This window comes from Grampus griseus (genome assembly GCF_964374135.1).
Source record: "Grampus griseus genome assembly, chromosome: 1".
In the NCBI taxonomy this organism is placed as follows: domain Eukaryota; kingdom Metazoa; phylum Chordata; class Mammalia; order Artiodactyla; family Delphinidae; genus Grampus; species Grampus griseus.
In genome coordinates this window covers 60,403,942-60,429,450 of record NC_139017.1, presented here as the reverse complement: position 1 = coordinate 60,429,450, position 25,509 = coordinate 60,403,942, and the positions used below count along the sequence as shown (strand labels likewise).

The window sequence follows — 25,509 nt, the reverse complement described above, 5'->3', positions numbered from 1 at the left end:
CGAAAAAGAGTGAAGCACTGACACTCGCTACAACATGGATGGATCCTGAGAACACGATGCTCAGTGAGAGAAGCCAGACAGAGGATACACAGGGTGTGTGATTCCATTGATGGGAAACGTCCAGAACAGGCAAGTGCACAGAGACAGAGAGTGGGTTCCTGGTTGTCAGGGGCTTGGGAAGGGGATGGGAGGGATGCTAATGGGTATGGGGTTTCCTCTCGGGGTGATGGAACGTTTTAAAATTGGTAGTAGTGACAACTGCACTCAATGAATACACTACAAAGCGGGGAACGGTACGCTTTAGGTGGATGAGGTGAAGAGTGTGGGAATTACACCTCAAAACAGCTATCAACAACAGCAACAGGGACTTCCCTGGTGGTCCAGTGGTTAGGACTCTGTGCTTTCACTGCCAAGGGCCCAGGCTCAATCCCTGGTTGGGGAGTTAAGATCCCACGAGCTGCACGGCATGGCAAAAAACAAACAAAAAACCACAACACAGTCTATAGGAGGAAATGCGAGGTATTGTTAAAATCACCTCCACCTCAGTAGGAAAATACTGAGCATCTAAGACACTCATGTGGCCGACGGACTCTGTTTCTGGTCCACAACATTCAGTGAGTCCAGACAGACAGTCCTGGCAGCCCTGAATTCCCTGAGCTCCTGTACCTACTGAAAGCAGAGAAGACGCCATGCTTCCCGCAGGGTCTGCTCAGAGACAAACGCACAGAGCACAGTGTACAAGGCACTGAGGTAGCCACAGGATGAGGAGGAGGGTCTAGAACTTTCCACCAACACTCTCCCGCATCACACTCCTCCTGAGGGGAGCCGGCCCCCGCGCACTGAGGAGCCTCAGCAGCCCTGTGGGGCCCATGTGCAGAGGAGCCACGGGAGGGGCCTCCTGGAAGCCAGGCATCCCACCTGGTTCGGCCTTTGGATGGGGCAGCCCCAGCTGAAGCCCTTACTGCAGCCTCCTGAGGAACCCTTGGCAAGAATCCCCTGGCCCGCCTACTCTGAATCCCTGCCCTCAGAAACCACGGGAGGTCATCAGTGTGCGTCATCTCAAGCTCCTAAATTCATGTCTGTGTTTAGGCTGATACCCTACCCTGCGAGCACGGTCTGTAAGAACAAGTCTTAGATCCATGGGAGGACATGACAGCACCCAGGAGAGTTTCATTCTGGTCACCACTGTGGAGTGACTAAACAGCGTGCGTGCTCTGGAAGGACCCCGTGAGCACGTGCGTGTGCCTGAGCGTGTGCCGCGTGACAGCCCCGTGCTGGCTCGGACTGCACTCCCTCCCTCGGCCCCCTCAGGAGGCTGGACGTGCCCCAGAGATGCTCCTCCTGCAGGGGCGGCAGGGGCCCTCACGGCACGTGGGCCGCAGCCCTGGCCGAGCCACCGCATCTCAGGCCGCATCACACAGACCTGGGAAGACAGGGGCCTGGAATGTGGTCTCATCTGTGATGAGATGAACTCAAGCTTTCCCAAGCTTTAAAACCAGAACGAAAGGAAGGAAACAGTTTATGATGTGCCTCCTACAATCTCAGGATGCTGCTTTAGGAACTGGCCAGCTTCCAGTGACTGTCCTGAGTCGTATGATTTAAGATGCCCTGATCACCATCGATGATTCAGAAGCTCTCACAGCTTCTCAGCTGTGGCCTCTTCTGCTTCACAGGCCTTCAGAACAGAGCGACGCCAGAAGCCAATCCAGAAAGGTCCGACTGAGAACAGCCCTGAGGAAGCCCGCACTTAGGAGCACCCACACCTCCTCTCCTGGGGGAGCCCTGGAACTCCGGGGTTTGAGGCCAGCCCTGGTCTCGCTGCACAGGACGCCCGGCCTCCCCATCCCAGCCACAGCCCCGGCCCGCTGCTGGCTGCTTGCTGAGTCACTGACTAACCCAGGCCCTTCTCACTGACAGCCTCAGAGCCTCTGCAGGAAGCTGCACAGAGGCTTAGTGGAATGCTGCTCACCACAGAGCCGGTGGCCTCACTCTGGAGTGCTGGGAAAAGAGCTGCAATAAGCACAACCGTTCCCACCTGAAAAAGCACGCTGTGCGCAAGCCAGGGGCTGTCATCAGGCCTGAGCTGCCACCAAGCCCGTCCTGTCTGCTCCCCACCCCTGCCCAGCTCAGGTGAGGGTGGGGGCCGCCCACGGGGCTGGGGAGTCTGGCTGTCCCACTCAGCAGGCCGCTGCCTCCTCCTTGATCGTGAGGACAGGTGTGGGAACAGGAACTCCACCTGGACGCCCACAGGCATGCCTCTGCCCCTGCTCGTCCCCGCAAGCCCTGTGCCCGGCATGAGGAGCCTGGACAGGAGGCCTCCTGGGTGCTCGCTGCCAGGGCAGAGCCCACCCCTGAGCACATAGGCTGGTTCACGGTGACAGGGGCATGACATCTGGAGACGTCGTCCCTGGAGGACACGGCAAGAGGCGGGGGCAGAGACTAGGGAGGAGACAAGACGTGGACTCCGTCCTCTTCCCACTTGCAGCAGGAAGACGCCGGGACCCAGGGGGCCTCCAAGGCAGGGGCATCACACTGGGACGAGCATCATAATCCCTGTTCAGTGTGGAGTTCTGGGGCCCATCCGCAAAGTTTCAGAATCAGCAGGTCTGGACCCAGGAACCTGCATTCCTAAGCAGTTCCAGCTGGTAGGGAGGCTACTGGCCTGGGGCCCCACTCAGAGAACTACCAGCCTGAAGCCAGCAGGGACTCTTGCTCTATCACCATCTGCTGAGGGCACGAGTGCCCAGGAGGTGCCAAGGGGCAGCACCCTGGGACTCTGCCCGCGGTCCCCACTCCCCAGCAGGCTGCAGGGGACACTGCCTGCAGGCTGGGGGTAGCTGCCTTCTTCCCCGAAGCTCTGCACACCTCTGGAGCCCTGGGGTGGGGACCAAGGCAAGTGGGACAGAGCGGCCAGGGTGGGATGCACGCACTGCTTCCCAAAGTGGAGAAGCACAGCGGGAAGAGTCAAAGGCACAGGAGATGGAACACGGAGGGAGGTCTGCCAGCTGTCTCTCTGCCTCTCCTAGGGGCCGGGCTTTGAGAGCAGAGACCTGGCTGGAGGAGTGGAAAATCCACAGAAGGCTCTCCATCTGGGAGGCAAGCCAAGCGGGTGAGCAGAGGGCCCTGAGGCCCAGTGAAGGCATTCAGCCTCACCTCTCAGCTTGCGGCCCCGCTGGGGAGCATCTCTCAGCCTGCAGCCCCACTGGGGAGAACCTACTCACCAGGGAGAGGGAGCAGAGGGTGAAGGGAGAGGGGGAGGGCCAGCACCTGCGGTGGGCCTGAGTACTCAAGAAGTGAACAGGTTTTCACTTGAAAATGAGTGCATTTCACACAGGGGCAGGGGTGGCAGAGAGACTGGCTGTGGAGCATCATACGGGTCTCGTCCACAGTCAGCCCTGGACATCCACAGGTCCCCAGCAAGGGGGTGCTGCCTGGTCCCAGGACCATACCTGAGGACAAGCCAGGCCAAGGATGGGAACCGCCTGGTAAAGCGATGTAAAGGAGAGAGCCAGGAAGAAGGCTCTCCTCCCACCGCCCATCCGGCCCTCTCCCCACAGGGCCAGGCTGACAAACTAGGCTGGTCTCGGGACTGAGCATCGCAAAACCCTGCCCACGAGACTGGCACTGCAAGAGCAGTCAACATGGGAAAACAGGAAGGGGCTGCTGGGACCCCATGAGGCCAAAGTCCAGCTGGAGGAGGAAGAGAGAAGAGGGAGCAGGCCCATGGATCCCCAGCCACAGACACAGTGCAGGACACAGTGTGCCCGTGGCCCTGACCCGGGTGGGTGGGACCCGCTGTGCACAAAGGGGCCCCAATGACCAGGGTCCAAGGAAGGAGCCGCCAAGAGGGAGAGGGGTCTAAAGCCTCACTGTGCCCACAGCAGCCCCTGGCCACCTGGATGAGGGGCAATTGTGCGTGCTGGCCCACTCCAGTGGCGTGTGCTATGAGCACAAGATGCACACGTATTTCTAAGACAAGGTGTGCGTGCAACCACAAAGTAACACTGCCCTTCAGTAATTCTTTAAATGGCATGTTGAAAACGTCGTGTCTGGGCTATACTCAAGTTATGTACAATGCTATGAAAACGTACCTCGCCTCCTCCTTCTGACTTGTCACATGGCTCCCACAAGGGCACACACGTGGCTTGTGTGCCCCCTCACCTACTGCCGAACCTGCAGGAGCGTTTCCAGACCTGACCCTGAACCTGAGCTCCACGCCTGGGTCTGCAGCTCATGGAAGCCAGTCTGCACAGAGCCAGGACGGGCTGGGATGTCCTGTTGTCCAGGCAGCCGTCCTTCTGCAGGACAGGCATAGGTATGTCCACAGGAAGATGGGGCACCACTGGGGTTCCAGGGGTGACAAGACCATTTCAGTTGCTTTAATCCAAACTAGCCCACCTTTAAGAGGCTGCCCAGCCACCCAAGGAGCCGCTGCAAGTGCTGAGTGCCTGACGTCGGGTGTGTGCGTGGAGGGGCCATCGTGGAGTGATCCCAGTGGGATGGGGGAACACGACGACCAAAAGTTCACCACAACTTTTCTCGCCCTCACCAAAGAAAATGCTTTACTGCCACAGAGCAGTCTGGCCTGAGGCCAAGGCTGTGACAGCAAGGGAGGGAAAGCCCAGGGATGGAGGAAGCCCTTCCAAGGGGGCACAGCTGGAGAAGGACTTGCCCTCGTTTCCTGAGCGACAAGTGGCAGCACGGCCTCCACCTGGTGGTCTCAAAGGCCAAGGAGAGCGGCGCCCCCAGCCTTCCAACTGTCTCCCACTCCAGCAAGGGGTCCTGTTAGCACCGTATCAGTGCAACTGGCGTCACCCCACCCCAGGACCAAGCCAAACGAACGCCTCTCCAGGGGCCTCGAGACCCCACAGCCTGGGCCACGCACACGGGAGCATCACTCAGCTATGCAAAGGGGTGAAGCCCTGACACTCAGAACAACGTGGATGGACCCTGAGAACATGATGCTCAGTGAGAGAAGCCAGACACAGAAGGACACACAGTGTGTGATTCCACTGATGGGAAACATCCAGAACAGGCAGATCCACAGACACAGAGAGTGGATTCCTAGTGTCAGGGACTGGGGCAGGGGACTGCAGGCCCTTTGCGCTGATGGAATGTTCTGGTATTAGACAGAGGTGAAGGCTGCACAGCTCTGTGAATAAAGTAAAAGCCATTAAATTGTACACTTCATATGGGTGAGTTCTGTGGTGTGTGAATGCTATCTCGAAAAACTGTTATTTAAAAAGACACAAAACCCACAAGACCCAGCACGGCTCCTCCTCCCATGTCCCGCCCCTTCACCTGGTGTCTGTCTCAGACCAGGTGTGGGCCCAGCGTGTCCTGTGGCCCCAGCACCTGCTCCCCAGTGGGTGCCTCTCTCAGCCCACAGGGTGAGCACAGAGCAGACGCCAGGGAGCCACCTGCACACCAGGGGAAACGTGAGCCACCACCACCATGGGACATGCAAATCCTTCCAGAGAGCTCCCCGCCCTGAGCCCCATGACTCCCGCTGTCCCCATGGGCACCACCCTGTGGCAGTCCCCTGACCCCAGCACACAGCCAGGAAAAGATGCGTCAGGTTTTTAAAGGACCAGCATTCTCAGAGGTAACCTCTCTCACACACCGGCTGCCCATGCACCTGGTGTGAGTCTGACATGCTTTCCCCACATCGGCCATGCACCCCATGACTAACTGAGGGGATTCAAATGGAAGCCCCTCAGAGATGAGAAGGCATCGTCATCCAAGGTCAATCTTCAGTGAAGCACACAGCCTCTGATCTCCCAACTGCAGCTCACGGGAACCTGTGACTTGGTAGCCCTGCCAGGCGCCCTGGACAGGAAGAGGGCCCGGTCCGACACAGGGGCGCCGAGGAACAGAGCCCCGGGCTAGGCACCATGACAGTGGCCGTGGGTGGGGAGAGAGAGTCTGGGAAGGAACAAGAAAGGTGGGCAGTGAGGGAGGCACTACAGAGCCACACGTGAGCTGTGGAGGACCATGGACAGGCACCCGGCACATCTTCTGTTAACACCCTTGGGACTGCTCGATGCCACAGGCATGGCAGAAGACCCGGCTGGTGGGAACGGCAGGGACAACTTGAAGGGAAAGAGAAAATGCCAAAGAGGCCTCCAGGCTGCACCCTGAGTAGGAGGAAGGAAACAGGACTGTCATCCCACAGCCAGGGAGAGAAGGCGCACGCACTGGGGAAGAGTGCCAGGACCACGAGAGGAGGACACAGCAGAAATAAAGAGGGAGGAGAGGGGTTTCCTGGGAGACGTGCACTGGGTCTGGGACCCAGGGATGTGCAGACACAGCCAGTCGCACCCTACAGGTCCCCGAATTCAAAAGGGACACCAAACACTCTGTATCTTGATTGTACCAATGCCAATGAAATCATTACATCAGTGCGTAGCTTTGTAAGATGCCACCATTGGGAGAAACTGAGTAAAGAGAACGTGGGATGTGTCCAACTCATTTCTGATGGCTGTGTAAGAATCTATGATAATCTCAAAATAAAAAGTTTAATTTAATTAAGGAAAAAAGGATGCAGCTCCTAGAGGTAGACTGGGGGCGGGTCCCCTGCAGCTCTCAGCCGCCTCCTACCTAGTGAATATCCAAAGGGCCGGCTGCCTCTGGCTCCTCCCACCAGGAACAGAGTATACAGGTGGCATTTGGATGTTAGGGACCAAAGTACAAAAGCCACGTACGTATGGAACACCAGGCTTTTCCGGTGATCCCTTCCTCTTTAAAGAGGCTACTTCACCCATGGAAAGTCATCAAATGGTTAACCTGCCTTCCACCTGAGCTCAGATTAGGCAGGACTCACACTAGCAGAGGTCAGATCAGAAAATGTTTTCTGAGTCACGGGGAGGGATGGCTCACTCAGCCGCCCACTTCAGCTACTACTCACTGTGGAGTGAAAGGTGTGACTGCTCAGCGGGCATTCATCAGAGACTCGTGGGCTCTCAGGAGGAAGCCAGAAGCAGGCGGGGACAGTCACGCTGGGGCCACTCCATGCCCACAGCCTCAGTGAGTCACGGAGGGGAAGGACCATTGCACACCCTCACTGGCTCCTGCCCTGCCATCAGGCAGCCGAAGATACCACCTGCTTCCTCCTGAGCTGAGACCCAGTTTTCCCACCAAGAGAAGGACCATCCTGCTTTAGAAATGCCACCGTGAGCTATAAGTAGATATCTGGGAACTCTCAGTCACAGAAGGAACAAAACTCGCCCTGCACCTCACCCTCCTATTTGTCAATTGCGCAAAAGCCTATCTTGGAGGCTGGACATTTCTGCGTACAGGCGGTTGTGGCTGTTTGCACTTCCTCCTGCAGGTGCTCCCTCCTCAGAGAAGCCACCCACACCTCCCCCAGGGCAAATCTGGCAGCCCCACTCTCTGGGACCTCAGCTGATCCCTTATACGGGCCACTACACCTCAGCTGAACTTCTGTGTTTATAGATCACCTATAAGTTTTGAGAATAAGTTTTGAGAATAGAAGTTTTGAGAATAAGAATACTGTCACCCTCAGAATGGGAGAAAATATTTGCAAACAAATCAATGGACAAAGGATTAATCTCCAAAATATATAAACAGCTCATGCAGCTCAATACTAAAGAAACAAACAACCCAATCCAAAAATGGACAGATGACTTAAATAGACATTTCTCCAAAGAAGACATACAGATGGCCAAGAAGCACGTGAAAAGCTGCTCAACATCACTAATTATTAGAGAAATGCAAATCAAAACTACAAAGAGGTATCACCTCACACCAGTTAGAACGGGGATCATCAGAAAATCTACAAACAACAAATGTTGGAGAGGGTGTGGAGAAAAGGGAACCCTCTTGCACTGTTGGTGGGAATGTAAATTGATACAGCCACTATGGAGAACAGTATGGAGGTTCCTTAAAAAACTAAAAATAGAATTACCATATGATCCAGCAGTCCCACTACTGGGCATATGCCCAGAGAAAACCATAATTCAAAAAGACACATGCACCCCAGTGTTCACTGCAGCACTATTTACAATAGCCAGGTCATGGAAGCAACCTAAATGCCCATCGACAGACGAATAGATAAAGAAATTGTGGTACATATATACAGTGGAATATTACTCAGCCATAAAAAGGAACGAAATTGAGTCATTTGTTGAGACGTGGATGGATCTAGAGACTGTCATACACAGTGAGGTAAGTCAGAAAGAGAAAAAGAAATATTGTATATTAATGCATGTATGTGGAATTTAGAAAAATGGTACAGATGAACCGGTTTGCAGGGCAGAAGTTGAGACACAGATGTAGAGAAAAAATGTATGGACACCAAGGGGGGAAAGCCACGGGGGGGGGGATGGTGGTGTGCTGAACTGGGCGAGTCGGATTGACATGTATACGCTGATGTGTATAAAACTGATGACTAATAAGAATGAGCTGTATAAAAAAATAAATTAAATAAAATGCAAAAATCAAAAAAAAGAATACTGTCTACTGTCCTCCGCGCCCCCTGGAACACTCACTCTAAATATCCAGGAGGTGCTTGAAGAATGAATGAATCAATGAACAAACAAGCTCACTCATTTCAAACGTGTGGTCACATGAGTAATCTGACCTTCTAAGAAGTTAAGCTTCTGGAAAGAGCCCATTTTCTTAATGTATTCAACATCGAGTCATCACAAAATATGAACTCTTATAAAGTACTGTCCCCTCACTTCCCATGAGAAAGCAAAATTCCTCAGCAGGGAAATGGGAGGATAGCAGACATTACCCGCAAAGCTTTAGGAAGGCTGCGGCTCACTGAGCACTTCACTAGGGCCCCTGACCACCTGCCTGGTAGTAGGACAGACACACCAGGAATGGCTGCTGACTGGCAGAAAGAGCGCCCGGCCAGGCAGGCAGCACACCCTGCACCCTGCCAAGCAAGGTCTGGCCAGCAAGGGAAAGACGCTCTCTCCACTTCAGAATGGCCCACCACTAGAAAGCCAGGTCCTGCCAGGGCCTGGACACACGAGGCCTTCCTTACAAGGGTTACAAATCTGTGGCCTTGCTCTGCCTTGAATAAAAGACAGAGACGGGGACAACGTGACCATCTCCAGATGAACTTTCAACTTCGTTTCAAGTGCTTGGGTGCTGGGTCACAGTGCATTTCTAAACTCTTCCAATACTCAAAAATACTAATTTCTAAGATGCAGAAGGGTTGTTAAACATACACTTAGCACAGATCCCAGTCCCACTCCTGAGTATTTTCTCAAGTGAGGTAAAAACCCAAGTTCACATGGAAACCTGCCCTGGGGTGTTTACAGCAGCTTTATTCCTGATCTCCTCAAAACTGGAAACATCCCACAAGTCCTGCCACCCGCAGGCGAATGGACAAATGCATCATGGAATACAACACAGCCAGAAAAAGGAATGGCTTCTCATACCCGCAACAACAGGGATGATGGACTTCCCTGGTGGTCCAGTGGCTAAGACTCCATGCTCCCAATGCAGGGGGCCCGGGGTCCATCCCTGCTCAGGGAACTAGATCCCACATGCTGCAACTAAAACATACTGCACGTGCCAATGAATATCCCATGTGCCGCAACTAAGACCCAGCACAGCCAAGTAAATAACTAACTAAATCAATATTTAAAACAACAACAACAAAAAAAACAAACCCGGGATGAATCTCACATAGATTTTGCTGAGCCAAAGCAGCCAGAATCGAAAAGCTACATGCTGTTGTTCCATTCATCTGGCTTTCTGGAAAAGCTAAAACCTTAGGGACAGAGAGATTAGTGGCCAAGAGGCTAGAGGTGCGCTGATGCCAAAGGGCAGCAAATGGGATGACAGGATTGCTCTGCCGCCTGACGGCAATCATCTGTCAAAACTCCTACAACTGTGCACTACAAGTGAACTATGCTTCACGGCTACTAAGGATAAACAAATTATTACATTTTGAAAAATGCACCGGCCAGCCAACTGGTGCATGACAAGTGCAGTAAGAGGGGCGGGGAGGCGAGGCAAGTGGATCAGCTGGAGTTCTGAAGGTTCTCCCCACTTTCAGTTTCCCTCCCCTGGGATGTCTCCCTGCCCTGCCCACTGCTCAGGCCGCCCACCCGGGCCACCCGGAGTTACCCAACCGGAAAAGCCAGAGCCCAGGCTCAGCCGCGCCTCCGGGCACAGGAAGGGCAAAAATAGAAAGCGCCAGTGCGCGGTGGCGGGCTGGAAACCCTCGGACCTCAGGTAACTGCGGAGAACCGGGGCCCGGGAGTCAACATCGGCTCCCAGGCGGTCCCAGCGTCCCGACCCCGACCCCGGCCGCGACACACTTTCCACAAACTGACACACACGGAGCCCGCGCGAGGGCCGGGTCGCCTGGAGGCCGGTCCCCCGCAAGCCGAGCACACGAAAGGGCGCCCCAAAGGCGCCGGCCCAAGGCGCCCGCTGCGCTTTCCCTCCGGAAGGTGGGCTGCGGGGCCCAAGCATAAACCCTGAGACAAGGAACACGCACACCACGCCGCCACGGGGGACAAGAGGCTGGCGTCCACCTAGCCGGACACCCTGTATTTCTGGAATCACTGGACGCCTGTGTAAATTTCCGTCTGGCATGTCATTTTCCAAAGACCACTCAAGATCAGGGGACAGAACGCCTCCTCTCCAAGTGTCCTGCCAGCCCACCCACTCAAGATCAGAGGGACAAAATGCCTAACTAAAACAAAACAAAACAGAAACAAAAAAGCTGGAGTGAGAGAGGAAAGGGTGCCCTGAAAAATAAAAAAAGAACTAAGCACGTTGACAGCGCTAAGAATAAACTTCCAGGAAAAAGAAACCCTACATGTCAGATCCTAAAATACAGAAGGGCAAGCCCGCCGGCATTCCAGGCCTGGGGGCATCAGGGTCCCCAGCCCTGCAGAGCCAACCACAGACCGGCTCGGGCGCCCCTCGGAAGCGTGGGGTCCCCACGGCCGAGTCTGCGCCCCTGGCCGGCGCCAGCTCTCCTCTGCCCACTCTGCACGCGGGGGCTGGAAACTGCTGCGGAGAACCACGGCGGGGCGGGAAGGGGGGGATCCAAAGAGGGTCTGGCGACTCGAGTCGCTCCGTTTCTTGGTGGGCTCAGCGCGCGCCTTGGGAGAAGAGGGGTGGGGGTCCAGGAGGAGGGGACGGGCGGGACTTACGTAAACCAGCAGTGGCCACGGGTAGACGGCGGGCTCGGCCCCCACGAACGACTCCAGCCTCAGCTCCATCTTCTCCCGGATGTCTTCGCGCGCGGCCCCCCGCACCGTGCTAGTCTGGCGGTTTGGGGAGGGGCGCGGCGCCGCCGGCGGGGGCGGGGCAGACAGGCAGGCGGGAGGCTGAGGGGAGGGGGCCTGGCCTGGGCCTCAGCTGCCGCCGCCGCGCTCCCGTCGGTCCCCGGCTCCCTCTTTGTGGTCACAGGCCTGGGGCCTCAAGCGCTGCTGTGAACTCGGGCCGGCATGAGGCGAGCACAATGAGCCGGGGGCCGGGCTGAACCACTCGCGGCACGCGCGGTTCGCCCCGTGGAATCGTACACTCTCACGCACGCACGCATGTATGCAAGTCTTTGGCTGCCCCCGGCCACCCCCACCGGCCCGAAGTGGGGACCTGGGGAGACCCCTCGGGGCCTGGGGTGGCGGGTTCGACTCCCAACCTTGACGTACAGTGACACACACCCTTCCCCCTAATAATAAGACTATAATTCCTCATTAAATATGACAGCTGGAATCCCGGCTTCTGTTCACAAAAATGCTGTGTATTTAGCCTATGCTAGGCACCAGACCACAGACGCTCAGTACTGGCAAAAAAGGAAATGCCCTGCCCTCATAGCACTGCCATTTTAATTGGAATAGTAGTGACAATGGTCAAGGGAGAAAATAAAGTGTCATCATCGTCACGGGGATGGTTAATCTCATGTGCGCACTGCGTGGGGTCCTGGTAACCACAAACAATATTCCAGATGTGGCCAGGAAGGTATTTTTCAGAAGAGATTAACACTGAATTTGGTTCACTTTGCATAAAGGAGATTGTCAATGCCGCGGCATGGGTGGGCCTCATCCATCAGTTGAAGGACTGGAGAGAAAAATGAGGTTCCCTAGAAAGAGGGAACTGTTCCTCCAATGGCCTTGGGACATCAGCTCTTCCCTGTGTCTCCTGCCCAGAGTCCTGCCCTGACTTGCCTGCCTCATGGTCACATGAGTCAACTCCTTAAAACAAAATTATATATGTAAAAATATTGAATATATACAAACCTATTAATTTGTATATGTGTGTATACATATTACATATATGTATACACATATGTTTATATGCGTTTGTAGTATATGTGTAAGTTTGTAGTAAGTTTGTAGCGTTTGTAGTATATGTGTAAGTACTATATACAGTATACATACAAGCCTATATATTTGTGTGTATATATTGTATACATGTAGGTATGTGTATATAAATAGTATACATATTATAAACGTGAACATGCTGTATATATACACACACCCATATATTGATATATGGGTGTGTATATATACAGTATATGTACACTGTATGTATGTATGTATACAGTGTATATTTATATATAGGTGTGTATATATGTTGTATACCTGTATGTGTATATGTTGTATAGGTATTATATGTATATATGTATATACTATATATATACACACTTGCATATGTATTTATATGTGTATGTACATGCACATATTCACATATGTGTATGTGTACATTGCATATATGTATGTGTATATATCATATATATGATATGTGTCTGTATATATATGACGAATTTATATATACAGTACATATATTTTTTATGGTACATGCTTTTATATGTAGGTTTATATGTGTGTCTATATGTATGTACGTGTATGTATTGCATATATTATATGTGTATGTATTATACTGTATATATACACATCTAAATATCTTTGTATGTGTGTATATATGTATGATATAGACGTACCTAGGTGTGTATATTGCATATGTTATACGTATGTGTACATACTATGTGTACATACGAACTATGCATTTCATATGTGTGTATGTATAGTGTATATGTATGTGTCTATTGTATATATTATGTGTATATGTGTGTATACATACTGTATATATACAAACCATGCATTTTATATATATGTGTGTATATGTGTATGTGTGTATTGTATATACTATATGTGTATATGTCTGTATGCATAGTGCATATATACACAGCTGTATATTTTTGTATGCGTGTACATATGTACGTGTGTGTGTATATACACACACACTCTATGGATTCTGTTTGTCTGGAGAATGCTCACTGATACGGACACTTATAACAATTGAGCACCTGCTCTTTGCCAGCCAGGGAGCCAAACTCTTGTCCTTTCTGTGTCTCCCTTAAGTGTCACAAGTCCCGGGAGGGAAGGTGATGCCACTCCTACCAGTTGAGGTGCCTCAGGGTCAGAGAGGTGCACAGGGTGGGGGGCTGGAAACTGGTGGAGCCCAGGTGGAGTTGTAGCAGCAGTACAGCCTAGCAGTCCCACTTCCCTGGGTGCTTCTCACAAAGATGCTGAGGGAGAGATGGGGTCTGAAGGAGGGGATGAGGAAGCTTCTGTGGGTCCACAAGCCCAGACCAAGGCTGACTTGTCAAGGGTGTTAGAGGTCAGGACTGTGGTTACCCTGGGGGTGGGGTTACACAGAGACATTCCCATTCTGAAAATGTATCCATTCTGCTCGTTTGTATGTTTACCACCTTCCCCCAAATCTTTTAAAAACGGATTCTCTTGGTTTCTGGGAGCACACAACAGGAAGTTGTGTGTGAGGGGGTGTGATCCAGGGGGCAGGGAGGATAAACCCCCCACTCATAGGGCCAGGAGTGGCTCAGCTTTGTGAGCTAAGGATGGCCTGCGAGGTCCCAGAGAGAAGGGTCCCTGCTCCATCCCTTCTCCGTGCACCCCATTCCCAGCCTGAGAAGTCCAGAGCCCCCCCACCCAACCACACACACCAGGGAGGAGAGCCAGTCACCCTGGCTCCCAGGCTCTGGCTCCAAGGCTCCCGGCACTAGGAGCTATTTTCAGCTTTCTTGCCCTAGGACACAGCCAGAGCTATTGTCTCCGGAAACTCTCTGTCTGTCTCTCACCCACCCACCATCCCTCCCTCCCTCATCCACCTCTTCCCCTCCGGCTCCAGCTGTCCTGCCCACCATCCTGCATTTCTACACAGGATGGCTCACAGACAGCTGCTCCCTGTGCCCACCCGCCACCATTCGATGGATGTCAAAGCAAGCCCTGGGGACTTCCCTGGAGGTCCAGCAATTAAAACTCCAAGCTTCCACTGCAAGGGGTGTGGGTTCGATCCCTGGTCAGGGAAATAAGATCCCGCATGCTGCCTGGCACGGCCAAAGAAATAAGTGAATAAAAAATAAAGTTATAATGATGAAACAGCCCTAGTGGTGCAGGGATGGGACGTACAGCTCTATGGTAGAGAATAAAGGTCCAGAAACAGATATATGAGAACTTGATATGACAGAAAGTGGGGAAATTAAGGAGTTTTCAATAAATGACATTAGGACAATTGCATATCCATGTGGGAAAAAGTAAATTAGAAAAAAAGAAAAAAGCAAGCCCTGGTCAGGTGTGACCTTGGGCCCAGGGCCACTGGCACACGTTGTCATGTGGGATGTTCTTCCTTAGACTCCTCCCTCCCTCCTGTGTCACTGTCACTTCCTCCAGAACCTTCCTGGACTCCCCTACACAAGCCCGGGTTGTGCCCTCACCTGCCCACCCTGGATAACCGGAATTCCGATCCCAGCCCACCCTTCCCTGCCAGGTAAAGAACTGCCTGGTCAATAAGACCGTAGAGGTCCTTGGCCATTGCTATTGCAGTTGGAATTGTTACTGTGTTTACATAGGGTGACCAACATCTGCCCCCAGTTTGCCCAGGACTGCTCAGGTTTGAGTGCTGGAACTGTGGGGAAACCCTCATTTCCGGGGAACCCCAGAAGGCTTGTCAGCCTATTTAGGACGGATCTTTCACTTGATATCCCAACCACTGAGAGCCAGAAAGGGAATCTCCCCCTCCTTCCATGGTAACCTTCATTCATTCATCCACTCATCCCTTTATTCAACTCCTTTATTCAGCAAGTATTTATGAAGTGTCTACTACACAGCAGACACTCTTCTAGGTGCTGGGGACAGTAAACTGAGAAGGTGTGATTTATTACATGGGGATGATGTCTCGGAGACCACTGCAGGGCAGGGGAGGTGGGAGAGGGAAGGGGCAGTTCTAAATGCAGGCTCTGACGGGATTAGGGCAGACCTTGCCCTAAGCCAGGTTGGTTGCTTCAACACAGCTGTCCTCACCCAGGGCCATCCTATCCCTGCTTCACCCAGTTCTTCGGTAATGTCTGGGGAAAATCTGTGGTTGTCACACCTAGGGAGGAGGGGCCCCTGGAATCAAATGGGTGGGGCCAGGGATGCTGCTGGACCCCACACAGTGCCCAGGAGGGGCCCCCAGCAGAGGATAACCCACCCCAAATAACCCCGTGCCATGCCGTGGGGGAGACCCTGCACTAATATTATTCAGACCCGCTGATACCCCTAGATTCCTGCACAGGCAGGGACTCTAACCGGGTCACCTCTGTATCCCGAGGTGACCTAGAGTGGGGCAGCCAGGAGGGCTGAGTATTGGGAATGAAATAACAAATCTCTGTGCCCACTCTCCCTGCCGCACCCCAGGGTCAATGGCCTCTATCTCCTCCCTGTGCAGGTAGCTTTTCCCTGAGCCATTTCTTCTTGTCAAGGTCCCTGTTGCAGGTTGGGTTCCCCAAAGATGACGTTGAGAGCAAGGACTGGAGTGCAGGTGGTTGATGTGAGATGTGCAGAGAACAGATACAGCTGCCATAGGGTCCCGCAATTCCACTCCTGGGCATAGATCCGGAGGAAACTCTAATTCAAAAATATATATACACCCCTGGGATTTCCCTGATGGTCTAGTGGTTAAGACTCTGTGCTTCCAGTGCAGGGAGCATGGGTTCCATTTCTGGCCAGGGAACTAAGATCCCACATGCTGTGTGACAAAAAAATAAAGAAAGAAAGAGAGAAAGAAAGAAAGAAAAAGAAAGAAAGAAGAAAGAAAAAAGAAAGAAAGAAAGAAAAGATACACGCACCCCAATGTTCATTGCAGCAGTATTTATAATAGACAAGATGTGGAAGCTACCTAAATATCGACTGATGGATGAATGGATAAAGAAGATGTGGTACATATATACAATGGAATATTATTCAGCCATAAAAAGAATGAAATAATGCTATTTGCAGCAACGTCATGGATGGACCTAGAGATTATCATACTAAGTGAAGTAAGTCAGAAGAGAAAGAGAAATATATGATCTCACTTATATGTGAAATCTAAAATATGACACAAATGAACTTGTCTACGAAATAAAAACAGACTCACAGACATAGAGAACAGACTTGTGGTTGCCAAGGGGGAGAAAGAGTGAGGGAGGGTTGGATTGGGAGTTTGGGGTTAGCAGACAAAAACTATTAAATATAGGATGGATAAACTACAAGGTCCTACTGTCTAGCACAGGGGACTATATTCAATATCCTGTGATAAGCCATAATGGAAAAGAAAAAGTTTTATTTATAGGTTCCATCCCTAACTGAGCTGGCCCATCCCCTCCCATGGCTCTAAGTGCAGCCCGAGGCTGCAGACTTCCCACCATGTTCTTCAGCTCCAGAGCAAGCCACCTGCAAATCAGCCGCATCTTCCCAGGGACTGGCAACTCTCCTTTGCTACTGATTCCAAGACAAATCCAGATAGCACAAATGTGACCATGAAAACAAACTCAGGCATGTTCAAATCAGGGAAATAACATTCTTATCTCTGTTTAGTAGTTGCTTAATTTTAGAATAGCTTAGAGTTACAAAAAAGTTGCAAAGATCTGTACAGAGTGCCGTGGACCCCCGACCCAGTACCCCTATTTCCAACACGTTAGTACGACATGTTTATCCAACTAAGGAACCGAGATGGATACATTATTATTAACTAAAGTCCACACTTTATTAGAATTTCCCTAGTTTTCCCCTAACATCCTTTTTCTGTCCCAGTCTCCTCTGGGCTGTGACATTTCTCAGACGTCCCTGGGCTTTGATACCTTGAAAGTTTTGAAGAGGACTGGTCAGGTATTTTGTCCCTCAATTTGTTTTTCTGTTGGTTTTCTGATGTTTTTCTTATGGTTGGTCTGGAGTTATGGGGTTTGGGGCGGAAGATCTAGACAGAGATAAAAATGCCATTCTCCTCAGGTCACATCAAGGATACACACCATCAACGGGACTTGTGACAAACAATTTTACCCTTGATCACCTGGCCAGTATTGTCTTTTTTTTTTTTTTTTTTTGCTGTGTTGGGTCTTCGTTGCTGCACACGGGCTTTCTCTAGTTGCAGTGAGCAGGGACTCCTCTTCGTTGCGGGTACATGCTTCTCATTACGGTCACTTCTTTTGTTTCAGAGCACGGGCTCTAGATGTGCGGGTTTCTGTAGTTGTGGCATGGGGGCTCAGTAGTTGTGGCTCCCAGGATCTAGAGCGCAGGCTCAGTAGTTGTGGCCCATGGGCTTAGTTGATCTGCAGCACATGGGATCTTCCCGGACCAGGGCTCGAACCCGTGTCCCCTGCATTAGCAGGTGGATCCTTTTTTTCTTTTTCTTTTTTCCTTTTGGAACCAAAACTTTAATCCCAAGGATTCTCACAAAACATATTACAAATGACAGCATGAAAAAAAAATTGCACAGTAACTCAAAGTTCAGCTCTACAATATACTCTTAATATGGCAGGACATTGGTATCTTGATAATCTCAACTTCCAAAAAACATTACAAAGAGTTATGTATTCATGTACAGCAACCACAGAGGGGACTTATGACCTAACTCAAAGGTAAACTAACTTCCTTGAAACTTCTTAGATTCTAAACTCACTGGACAACCTCTTGTCCAGTGTGAAGACTAGTGGAATTCTTAAACCTCTAATCTAGGGTAAGGGTGCGGCTTTCATTTCTACCTGCTGGCTTGTGTTCACAGCACCTTTTAAAGACTGCTTGCTTAACTACAGCTGCATACCATATCCCAGCTACAGAAAGTCTTTTCAACGTTTGCCAGTGTTGTTTCCATAATAATAAACATCACACTTTAGGTGGGCAGGAGTTAGAGTTTTATTATCAGTCTAGGCAACACCAAAAATTCAAAGCAAATTCAATTTTGCTTAAGGGAACATTGTAAAGTAACAATTCTTCATATTACATGCCTCATATGACCCATTTCAAACCATAGAGAATGACACTTTTATGTGTCACTGTCCCAAGAGACAAACAAATTTGAACAGCTAAAACATTTAAAAAGTGCATCAAGCTTCAGAAGTCTCAAACAAAACTTGAATTTTCTGTACATACTCCTGTCAAATGAAGTTATTTCCTGTGCACCACTCCTCTTGCAAAGTGGTCTTCTACTTCCTTTCATTTGACCTGGATCAGCTAGGAGACATAGAGAAAGATCGGGACGGCTTGTGATTTCTCTCCTGGGACAGTGATCTCTCTCTTCTCCTATATCTAGAAAGGGACCTGCTCCAGCTGCGGGAGAAGCTTCTCCATCTTGGAGATCTGTGACAAGGGGGAGGACTCCTCCTCCAATAATCATCTTGAGGGCAACGAGCCCAAGAAGGAGGTGGCCACGATTTCAACTTCTCTTTTCCCCATTCGACAGGTCCACTCTTACTCGGCAGCCACAGAGTGTTCTCCCGTCTAGTTCTCAGACAGCATCCACTGCATCTCGGGGATCTTCATTTTCAACAAGAGCGAAGCCGGGAGGGTTTTTAGCAACCCACACACTTTGGAGTGGTCCATAATAGCCTAAAGCTCGTTCGAATTCAGTCTTGTTACCACTGTTTCCAGGATTCCCTACATAAACGTTACAATCCAACGGACAGGAATCCCGATGCAAGACCCTCGTGGCTCCTGGGTTTCACGGGCCACAGGGTGATCCCGGGCCTCTAGAATCTGGCAGCTGAATCTGCTCGCACAAGCTGTCCTGTGGGGATTCTTTTCCCCCTATGTGCCCAGCCCAGGGCCCTGCTGTCTAGGCCCAACCTCCAGGGTGACAGGGTGAACCCCAGGTCCCTGGAGCAAACACTCAGAGCCCTGGTGACCGGGCTAATGGGGCTGGGGCGGCAGGTGGACATGCGTGGCAACCCTGGTGGTGTTTGGCCCCATCTGCAGTTCCAGTTCCAGCTGAGAAAGAGCCTCGCTGTGTTATTTTCTCCTGGTTGTGTAAGGATCCCTGGTGTCATTTGACAGAAATGTAGATGGTGTGTTCTTTCTCTCTTTTCTCCCTGCTTCCTCTCGTCCCTCTCTCCCTCCCTCTCTCCCTCTCCCTCTTTCCCTCTCTCTCCCCTTCCTCTCCCTCCTCCCTCTCCCCCTCCCTCTCTGCAGAGGGAAGGAGGTGTAGGGAGGAGGGAGAGAGAGCAGGAGAGGGAGAGAGGGATAGAGGGAGTGAAAGACGTCTCTCCCTCCCTCCCTCTATCCCTCTCTCTCTCCCCCCTCTCCCTCTCCTCCTCTCTCTCTCTCTCCCTCTACTTCCTTCCCCCTCTGGAGAGGGAAGGAGGTGGAGGGAGAGGGAGAGCGGAATATGGAAACAGGGACAGGGAGAGAGGAAGGGAGAGAAGGAGAGGGAGAGAGGGAGGAGGAAAGGGGGAGAGGGAGAGGGGGAGGGATAGAGGGAGAGGGAAAGAGGGAGAGAGAGAGAGAGACAGGGAAAGAGGGACAGAGAGAGAGGGAGGGAGAGAGGCAGAGGGAGAGATGGAGGGAGAGGGAGAGTGAGAGGCAGCGAAGTAGAGGGAGGGAGGGAGAGAGGTAGAAGTGCTGAGGAGGGGGGTTCCCTACCCCTCCCACTCCCATCCTGTCCCCACTGCTTTCTCTTTTTTCTGCTTCAACAAACTCCAGGCGCCTTTTAGATCAGCCCTGAAGTCAACGTTGATGCTTGGACAGCCTGACCTCCCCGCTGACTTCCAGCCCAGGACCACCACTGGGAGATGAAGTCTGCAGGGCCCTGGGCAGCAGGCTGCACAGGCACCTCTTCTGATGCCCAATCTCTCCTCGTTTATGAGGCAGCCGTCAACTCCCCTCCCTGACTCCCCAAGATTTGGGGCCTTTTTAATATGTGTCAATAATGCCATGAGCTACTATTTAACTTTTCCATGAGGACCCATCTCCCAAAATGCAGTGGTTTTCAGCCTTGGCTGCACTAGAGAACCCCCAGGGAAGGGAGAGACGTCTCTCCCTCCCTCTCTCTCCCTCTCCCTCTGTACTTCTGTCTACCTCTCTCCCTCACCCTCTCCCTCTGGGGTGATGCCCAATGAGCTCAGAATCACAGATGGCCCCCCATCCCCTCTCTGTGGCTTGCATGGGGGATGGGCCTTCTCACTGTGGCCTGGGTACAGCCTTGACATTCAGACATCGGGTCCTGCATGGACACTTGTGCTTGTTGCATACCGCATGTGGCTGCAGTCTGTGCTTCTGTAGATGGGGGCTGTGCATGAGCCCTTCACCTTCCCCACAGACAACACTGGTGGTCGCTCGGCCTCGCGGGTGATGCAGGGGGCATGGGGGACAGTCCTGTGTCCCCACCTTCTTGGGCTACAGACAGGCCACACTGGTTCTGTGGTGACTGGGGGCTCCCAGGAGAAACCCCCGCAGACCGGAGAGGTGGCCCCAGAGAAGGTGTCGTACGCCTGGGGCCGGGCCTCATTAGCAAGCCATGGGTCACCTGCAGCAACAGGCGTCTCACCGTCCAGGCGCTGGGTGTTCGGGCGCCGTGGGGATGAGCTGCTGTCTGCACGGCAGCCGTGTTTGCCTTGTTGAGCCCGGGGAGGCCCCTTGGTGGCTCCTGGAGATCCTGGCCACATTTCTTCCTGCCCTTGTCCTTAGAGCCCATCACGGTTCATGCCATTTCTGGTTCCAAAAGGACCTGTGTTAATAAAGACCATGTGTTAGGACAGCACCAATGTGTCTAGAAATCCGGGCCAGGAGGAGGAGGGAGGGGGATTGGCTGTGCCTGCCAGTGGCCTGAGAGCCCTGCCCACCTGCAGAGACCTGGCCCGGGGCCCACGGGGAGGGCATTGCCCATGGTCCCCAGCACCTTCCATCTCTGGGTTCCAGGAGAACTGCGTGATCCTCAGGGAGCTGGTGAGGCTGCAGGCCCAGAAGCCCCGTCTGCTGGGGTTCCGCACACATGCTGACTCTGTGCTGGAGATGAACTTGGACAAGACCAGGCAGGTGGTGGCCACTGTCCTAGGTAACCCCGCCTCCCCCTGAGTTCCAGTGGGGACGGGGTCAGGCGGACCTTGACTGGACGTGGTGCTGCCTGAGACCCCACTATGTCAGCCCTTGGGGGTCAGCTTCCTGGACCCTTCATTCTGCCTCGAGGGGCACGGGAATGGGGGCGGCTGGGGGCCACCCCAGGGACGTAGCCGAGCCTCTCCCTTCCACCCGCAGGTGAGCTGGCCAAGAAGCTGAAGCCCCTTGGGGAGCAGGAGCGGCCGTGATCCTGGAGCTAAAGAAGGCTGAGTGCCAGAGGTGGGGCCTGCACTTTGACGGCCCCATCAACACCTTGATCCTGCATTACTACATGAACCAGGGAGAGGAGACGCGCTACCATGTGGACCAGTACCTGCTTAATGAGTCCTTCCCTATGCAGTTGGTCACGCATGGGCTGCCGGGCATCTCCCAGGAGATGCTGGGGCTGACCTTTGACCTGGAAGAGGGCACCAACATGTGTCACGAAGACATGAGACTCTACATGGTCCGGGATGCGGCCTCAAGCAAGGTTGTCCATCGGCAAGTTCTACCTGGACTTCTATCCTCGGTGCCTGCATGGGGGAACCTGTTGGCCGTGGGCCGGGGCTCCTCTGTGGAAGCGGAGCCTCACCTGCATCCCTCCCCAGGGAGGGGAAGTCCAGGCACGCGGCCTGCTTCAGCCTGCAGCCGGGCTGCCTGCAGCACGATGGGAGCTGTCAGTTTGCCATTGCGGCCATGGTGGCCAACTTCACCAAGGCTACGCACAACCTGCCTTCCCTGCTGCAGCATGATAAGCAGGAGACCTACTTCCATGACTTCAGGCACGTGATGCATCAGCTCCGCTCCCAGGTGCAGGGCTGCAGGCAGGGGGCAGGGAGGTCCCAGGTGCACGTGGTCCTCAGGCAGTCCCTCGCCATGGGATTTTTTCCCTGACGTCACCCCACACATGGTGACGCCCTCGGTGTCAGTTTCCATCATCAAACCCCAGGCACTGGGTGTAAAAACAAAGGATATGGATGCCTTCGAGGCTCTAAAGGCTAGAAGACACAGACCAAGGAGTCAGGGCTGGTTCCCTGCATATTAAATACACGTACGCAAGAGTTGCCATTAAAAAACACAAAAGAAAAGAAAAGAACGTGACCTGCAAATCTGCGGACAGCTGATTATGAGAACAGAGGGAAGGCTCTGGTGCCGGGGGCGCAGTGCCCTGTGAGACTCTGGGGCTGCTGCCCGTCTCCGTGGAGGCTCAGCAAGTCCCAGTGACTTCACCACATGGGGGACGCCAGCTGAGCATCTGGGCCCAGGACCCACTGCACATTCAGTCTTCCTGCAGTCAGCCCTTCGTCCTAAGTGCGATGCTCTCACAGGCTGCACCGGGCAGCAAGGGGATAGTTTACTGAGCTGTGCATCCATCACTACTGCCGTGCTTTGGACCACTTCCATCACCCCCAAAATGTCACTCACACACATAGCTATCACTCCGCCCCCTCGTCAGCCCCTGAGAACAAGGAACCCACTCTGTGACTCTGTGGATCTACCTGCTCTGGACGTTTCTCCTCAGTGGGGTCACACCCTGTGCATCCTTCTGTGCCTGACTTCTCTCGCTGAACATCGTGCTCTCAGGGTGCATCCACGTGACAGCGAGTGTCAGGGATTCACCCCCTTGCGTGGCTGAGGGACTGAAAAAACAAAAAGGAAAACAAAGGAAAGTTGAATGCACCTCTGGTGACAGCCGGTGATGAGAAACAGAGGTGAGGCTCTGGGGCCGGGGGCACCATGCCCTGTGAGGCCCTGGGGTTGGTGCCAGTCTCCGTGGAGGCTCAGCAAGTCCCACTAACTTACCCAAGTTGGGGGCTGCCAGCTAAGTGTCTGGGCCCAGGATCCACTGCTCGTTCAGTCTTCCTAAGGTCAGCCCTTCGTCCTGAGAGCAATGCTCGCAGAGGCTGCAATGTGAAGCATGGGGACAGTTTACTGAGCTGTGCAGCCGTCACTACTGCCGTGCTTTGGACCACTGCAATCAACCCCAAAATGTCCCTCATGCCCTTAGCTATCACTCCGTCCCCTCGCCAGCTCCTGACAACCAGGAACTGACTCTCTGACTATGTGGATCTACCTGTTCTGGACATTTCTCCTCAGTGGTGTCACACCCTGTGTGTCCTTCTGTGTCTGAATTCTCTCACTGAGCATCTTGTTTTCAGAGTGCATCCACGTGGCAGCGAGTGTCAGGGGTTCACCACTTTGTGTGCTGAGGGACTGAGAAAAGAAAAAAGAAAAGAAAGGAATGTTGCAAGAAGTCTGGTGACAGCTGGTGATGAGAACCAGAGGGAAGGCTCTGGGCCTGGGAGCGCCGTGACCTGTGAGGCCCTGGGGCTGCTTCCAGGCTCCATGGAGGCTCAGGAATTCCCAGTTACTTCCCCAAGTAGGGGACAGGCAACTTACCATCTGGGCCCAGGACCCACTGCTCATTCAGTCTTCCTGCGGTCAGCCCTTCGTACTGAGAGCGATGCTCTCACAGGCTGCAACAGTGAGCATGGGGACAGTTTAGTGAGCTGTGTAGCCGTCCCTACTGCCGTGCTTTGGACCACTTCCATCACACCAAAAATGTCCCTCACAATCTAAGCTACCACTCCTTCACCTCGCCACACCCTGAAAAGCAGGAACCCACTCTGACTATGTGGATATACTTGTTCTGGACGTTTCTCCTCAGTGGTGTCACACCATGTGTGTCCTTCTGTGTCTGACTTCTCTCACTGAGCATCGTGCTCTCAGGGTGCATGCACAAGGCAGCAAGTGTCAGGACTTCACCGCTTTGCATGCAGAGGGACTGAGAAAAGAAAAAGAAAAGAAAGGAACATTGCATGCAAGTCTGGTAAGAGCCGGTGATTACAACCAGAGGGAAGGTTATAGGGGTGGGGGCTCCATGCCCTGTGAGGCCTTGGGGCTGCTGCCAATCTCCGTGGAGGCTCAGAAACTCCCAGTCACTTCCCTAAGTGGGGGACCGCCAACGGAGCGTCTCCGCCCAGGACCCACTGTTCGTTCAGTCTTCCTGCAGTCAGCCCTTCGTCCTAAGTGCGATGCTCTCACAGGCTGCACCAGGCAGCAAAGGGATAGTTTACTGAGCTGTGCATCCATCACTACTGCCGTGCTTTGGACCACTTCCATCACCCCCAAAATGTCACTCACACACATAGCTATCACTCCGCCCCCTCGTCAGCCCCTGAGAACAAGGAACCCACTCTGTGGCTCTGTGGATCTACCTGTTCTGAATGTTTCTCCTCAGTGGGGTCACACCCTGTGTGTCCTTCTTTGTCTGACTTCTCTCCTGTAGTGTAGAGATCTCAGGGGGCATCCATGTGGCAGCGAGTGTCACAGCTTCAATCCTTTGCATGCTGAGAGATGGAAAAAAGATAAAAGAAAAGAATGGAACATTGCATGAAAGTCTGGTGACAGCTGGTGATGAGAATCAGATGCAAGGCTCTGGGGCGCCGTGCCCTCTGAGGCCCTGGGGCTGCTGCAAGTCTCCGTGGAAGCTCAGCAACTCCCAGTCAGTACTCCAAGTACGGGGGCCGCCAACTGAGTGTCTGGGTCCAGGACCCACTGCTCGTTCTGTCTTCCTGCAGTCAGCCCTTCGTCCTGAGAGTGATGTTCTCACAGGCTACAACGGGGAGCATGTGGACAGTTTACTGAGCTGTTCAGCCGTCCCTACTGCCATGCTTTGAACCACTTCCATCACCCGAAAAATGTCCCTCATCCACTTAGCTATCACTCCGTCCCCTCCTCAGCCCCTGATAACCAGGAACCTCATCTCTGACTCTGTGAATCTGCCTGTTCTGGACGTTTCTCCTCAGTGGTGTCACACCCTGTATGTCCTTCGGTGTCTGACTTCTTTTGCTGAGCATCGTGTCCTCAGGGTGCATCCACATGGCAGCGAGTGTCACGTATTCACCCCTTTGCATGCTGAGGGACTGAGAAAAGAAAAAAGAAAAGAAAGGAATATTGCATGCAAGTCTGTTGACAGCCATTGATGAGAACCAGAGGGAAGGCTCTGGGGCCAGGGGTGCCGTGCCCTGTGAGTCCCTGGGGCTGATGCCAGTCACCGTGGAGGCTCAGGAACTCCCAGTGACTTCCGCTTGTGGGGGGCGCCAGCTGAGCGTCTGGGCACAGGACACACTGTTGTTCAGTCTTCCTGCGGTCAGCCGTTCGT

At 52.9% G+C, this 25,509-nt stretch overlaps 1 long non-coding RNA gene and 1 pseudogene across 2 annotated transcripts in view; both read right to left on the bottom strand.

Moving 5' to 3' along the window:
* LOC309824809 overlaps positions 1 to 11,252 on the bottom strand; it is a 41,045-nt gene extending 29,793 nt beyond the window's left edge. Inside the window, exon 1 of the long non-coding RNA XR_014296972.1 lies at positions 11,148 to 11,252. This is a non-coding gene — a long non-coding RNA (uncharacterized lncRNA). The remainder of the gene's footprint in view (positions 1 to 11,147) is intronic.
* Positions 11,253 to 18,460: 7,208 nt separating this feature from the next.
* LOC309823591 lies at positions 18,461 to 20,943 on the bottom strand (annotated as a pseudogene). Its single transcript has 3 exons — positions 20,797 to 20,943; positions 20,558 to 20,645; positions 18,461 to 18,968 (listed from the first exon to the last, which is right to left on the bottom strand). The product of its transcript is annotated as an uncharacterized misc_RNA (transcript).
* Between the last annotated feature and the right edge of the window lie 4,566 nt (positions 20,944 to 25,509).